General features: G+C 41.2%; 1 pseudogene; it reads left to right on the plus strand.

Annotated features, from left to right (window-relative positions):
* LOC110487300 overlaps nucleotides 1-5236 on the plus strand; it is a 330040-nt pseudogene that overhangs the window by 204398 nt on the left and 120406 nt on the right.

The raw sequence follows: 5236 nt of genomic DNA on the forward strand, positions 1-5236 counted from the left end.
ATTATGTAAACCAACTTATGTTACAAGGATATGCTGAAAGTTCAGTATTTTTCAAAACCGCCCCACATTTAATGCTTTCACCATTTGCATTCCGTTTGTGGTTGGGGGAGCAGGGCATTCTCTGAGACATGATTAAGATTTTCATGAGGGTGATACAAGCTGACACAACAAAAGTGTCCTCTGGGATTTCAGCGGGTGCCCCAGTTATTCGATGTGAATTTTCTATTCATGCTGTCATGGAGGGGGACTGCTCCCTGTCTGTGTGGTGCCACCCCCTGGCAGAGGAGAGCGAGCTTGTCTGACGACATCAGGCCCCTTCAGGAACTTTCACACACACTCTTAAGCAAGAACATGCAAGCGCACACACAGACACTACCAACACTCCAAGAAAAACTCAGTTTTGCTTTGCATTTTACAAGCATGGCATGAATCCAATTTTCTTATTTTATGTTATTCTTCTTCTCTCTCTACACTGCCCTCTGGCAGTGCAATCTTGCTGCGCCCGAACCATCTGCTCACAATCTTAGGAAGAGGAGAGGGTTCCCGGAGTGGTGGCACCATCTCTCAGAGAGAACCATCAGTGGCTCCCCAGTGAGGTCCAGGCCAGTCTTTGGGGCTCTTAACCTTTATGGGATCGGTGTTTCCCCTGCGAGACGGTTGAAGTGGTCTAAAGTGGTCTAATGTGATTAGCATGAAGTTGTAAGTAACAAAAAAAAATTCCCGGGACATAGACTTATCTGATATGGGCAGAAAGCTGAAATTCTTGTTAATCTAACTGCCCTGTCCAATTTACAGTAGCTATTATAGTGGATGAGCACCATACTATTGTTTGAGGAGAGCGCACAATTATGAACTTGAAAATGTATTAATAAACAAATTAGGCACATTTGGGCGGTCTTGATACAACATTGTGAACAGATATGCAATGGTTCATTGGATCAGAATAACACATACAATGCTCCCATCTAGTGGCCAAAATCTAAATTGCACCTGGGCTGTAATAATACATTATGACCTTTGTCTTGCATTTCAAAGATGATAGGAAGAAAATGTAAATGACACGTTTTTTTCTTTGTATTATCTTTTACCATATCTAATGTGTTATATTCTCCTGCATTAATTTGACATTTCCAAAAACTGCAAAGTATTTCCTTTCAAATGATATCGAGAATATACCAATCCTTGCATCAGGTCCTGAGGTACAGGCAGTTGTGTATGTCATTTTCGGCGAAAATTTAAATAATGGGTCTAATCCTTAATGATCAAATTCCGGCATCAACCTCGGAATTAACAACACAACCCGGAGGTGTTAATGTCAATCATTATTGACCTTGTGACCATCTGACTGTTGTAGCATTCATATAAAGACAGTGTTGTCTCACCAGTATCACTCTTTGTTTGTCTCCTCCATAGACGCCATATGTGCCCTGGTTGCGTCAGCCTACCAATTAGAGGAGCATACGCTGAATCCCAAATCAATCCCTTAGCCCTTTCTACCCACAAGCCTTGCCTGTAGGTCTAAGATAGGTTTAAGCAGAAATGTAATAACTTTTTAACAATTTACCTTCTTAATAGGCTGGGGGGAATTTTAGCCATGCTGCTTGCACCAACAGTTGAAGTCGGAAGTTTGCATACAATTAGGTTGGAGTCATTGAACCTTGTTTTTCAACCTCTCAACAAATGTATTGTTAACAAACTATAGTTTTGGCAAGTTGGTTAGGACATCTACTTTGTGCATGACACAAGTAATTTTTCCAACAATTGTTTACAGACAGATTATTTCACTTACATTTCACTGTATCACATTTCCAGTAGGTTAGAAATGTACATACACTAAGTTGACTGTGCCTTTAAACAGCTTGGAAAATTCCAGAAAATTATGTCATGGCTTTAGAAGCTTCTGTTAGGCTAATTGACATAATTTGAGAAAATTCAAGGTGTACCTGTGGATGTATTTCAAAGTCTACCTTCAAACTCAGTGCCTCTTTGCTTGATATCATGGGAAAATCAAAAGAAATCAGCCAAGACCGCAGAAAAAGATTGTAGACCTCCACAAGTCTGGTTAATCCTTAGGAGCAATTTCCAAAGGTACCACATTCATTTGTACAAACAATAGTACGCAAGTATAAACACCGTGGGACCACGAAGCCATCATCCCGCTCAGGAAGGAGAACCATTCTATCTCCTAGAGATGAACATACTTTTGTGCCTAATGTGCAAATCTATCCCAGAACAACAGCAAAGGACTTTGTGAAGATGCTGGAGGAAACTGGTACAAAAGCATCTATATCCACAGTAAAACAAGTCCTATATCTACGTACCCTGAAAGGCCGCTCAGCAAGGAAGAAGCCACTGCTCCAAAACCTCCATAAAAAAAGCCAGATTACGGTTTGCAACTGCACATGGGGAAAAATATCATACTTTTTGGAGAAATGTCCTCTGGTCGGGTGAAACAAAAATAGAACTGTTTGACCATAATGACCATTGTTAAGTTTGGAGGGAAAAGGGGATGCTTGCAAGCTAAAGAAAACCATCCCAACCGTGAAGCACAGGGATGGTAGAATCATGTTGTGGGGGTGCTTTGCTGCAGGAGGGACTGGTGCAATTCACAAAATACATGGCCTCATGAGGAAGGAAAATGATGTGCATATATTGATACAACATCTCAAGTCATCAGTCAGGAAGTTAAAGCTTGGTCACAAATGGGTCTTCCAAATGGACAATGACCCCAAGCATACTTCCAACGTTGTGGCAAAATGGCTTAATTAAGTAAAACAAAGTCAAGGTATTGGAGTGGCCATCACAAATCCCTGACCTCCATCCTATAGACAATGTGTGGGCAGGACTGAAAAAGCGTGTGCGAGCAAGTAGGCCTAAAAACCTGACTCAGTTACACCAGCTCTGTCAGGAGGAATGGACAAAATTCACCCAACTTATTGTGGGAAGCTTGTAGAAGGCTACCCAAAATGTTTGACTCAAGTTAAACAATTTGAAGGTAATGCTACTAAATACTAATTGAGTGTATGTAAACTTCTGAGCCACTGGGAATGTGATGAAAGAAATAAAAGCTGAAATAAATCATTCTCTCTACTATTATTCGGAAATATGCGGAGCCCCTAGTCCAACTGTACATGCCTGAGATTCCTCCTTTGTCCCACCTCCCACACATGCGGTGACAACACCCAGTATAACCAGCATGTCCAGAGATGCAACCTCTCTTATCATCACTCAATGCTTGGGCTTACCTCCACTGTACCCGCACCCCACCATACCCCTGTCTGCACATTATGCCCTGAATCTATTCTACCACACCCAGAAATCTGCTCCTTTCATTCTCTGTCCCCAATGCACCAGACAACCAGTTTTGCTAGCCTTTAGCCGTACCCTCATCTTACTCCTCCTTTGTTCCTCAGGTGATGTGGAGGCTAACCCAGGACCTGCGTGTCCCCAGGAACTCTCATTTGTTGACTTCTTTAATCGAAAAAGCCCTGGTTTAATGCATGTTAACATCAGAAGCCTCCTCCCTAAGTTTGTGTTACTCACTGCTTTAGCACACTCCGCCAACCCCAATGTCCTTGCCGTGTCTGAATCCTGGCTTAGGAAGGCCACACAAAATTCTGAGATTTCCATACCCAACTACAACATTTTCCGTCAAGATGGAACTGCCAATCGGGGAGGAGTTGCAATCTACTGCAGAGATAGCTTGCAAAGTTCTGTCATACTTTCCAGGTCTATGCCCAAACAGTTCGAGCTTCTAATTTAAAAAAATGTATCTCTCCAGTAATAAGTCTCTCACTGTTACCACCTGTTATAGTCCCCCCTCAGCTCCCAGCTGTGCACGGAACACCATATGTGAATTGATTGCCCCCCATCTATCTTCAGAGTTCGTTCTGTTAGGTGACCTAAACTGGGATATGCTTAACAACCCAGCATCCCTATAATCTAAGCTAGATGCCCTCAATCTCACACAAATCATCAAGGAAACCACCAGGTACAACCCTAAATCCGTAAACATGGGCAACCTCATAGATATTATTATCACTCCAGTGTTAATCTGCTAAATTGTAATTACTTTGCTACGATGGCCTATTTATTGCCATACTACCTCATGCCATTTGCACACACTGTATGTAGACTTTCTTTTTTGTCTATTTTGTTGACTGTACGCTTGTTTATTCCATATAACTCTGTGTCGTTTCTGTCGCACTGCTTTGCTTTATCTTGGCCAGGTCGCAGTTGTAAATGAGAACTTGTTCTCAACTATCTTACCTGGATAAATAAAAGGTGAAATAAAAAAATACATACAAAAAATTCACATTATTAAAATAAAGAGGTGATCCTAACTGACCTAAGACAGGGAATCTTTACTAGGATTAAATGTCAGAAATTGTGAAAAACTGAGTTTAAATGTATTTGGCTATGGTGTATGTAAACTTCCAACTTCAACTGCACATGGGTAGGATCTTTATTTGGGTCAGGAAAATACTTCTGCAGCAACAGGAATGTGAATTATTATATGGATTATAAAGGTATAGAAAGGTATAGAAATCGAGTTTGAAATTTCAAAGTGGAAATGGACAAACTACATAAGCCTTTTTAAACGTCAAATACTCTACAAGTTTAACATGTCCTACAGGAGTGCCTAGGGTTGATTTGGGATTCAGTGATAGAAAAAAAACCCACTGAGTTCTCTGGTCTTCTGTTTTGATATCAAGTCTGACCACTGGGTCTCTAGAATATGGTCAGCCATCTTGGTCTGTGATTCACCCGTCACTGTGTTCAGTGGATTATCAAAGACCCCCTTCCCTCCTCGCTCTCTTTCCCGCTCTACAAACCGCTCAGATCAAAGCTATCTGAACAGAGAGACGGACTGTGCTTGTCAGGGGCCAAGACTGGCAGCACTAAGGGATCGAGAGAGAGGGTTCAAAGTGGCATACAGGTTGGCAAAGTGCCCCTTGACTAGTGTTGCGTTAAAGACAGAGCCAAAGGGACAATAACATGCCAATGTATAGACAAACACCTGTTATTGGTGTTAATTCTGGTTTTGATTGTTTTTTATGGAATACGTAGGTTGGTGTTCTAAGAGAATATAGATTAAGTTTGCCCAGTCGGTCATGTCTTCTAAGAGAATAACCTGTGGCATACTTAAATGTTTCTGTTTATTATCTAATAGGTTTGAGTTATTTAAAGGCTTATTACATACTTATAACACCTGTGATGTGTTTTTTGTTTCCAG

This window comes from Oncorhynchus mykiss, chromosome 13, assembly GCF_013265735.2.
Source record: "Oncorhynchus mykiss isolate Arlee chromosome 13, USDA_OmykA_1.1, whole genome shotgun sequence".
Lineage (NCBI taxonomy): Eukaryota > Metazoa > Chordata > Actinopteri > Salmoniformes > Salmonidae > Oncorhynchus > Oncorhynchus mykiss.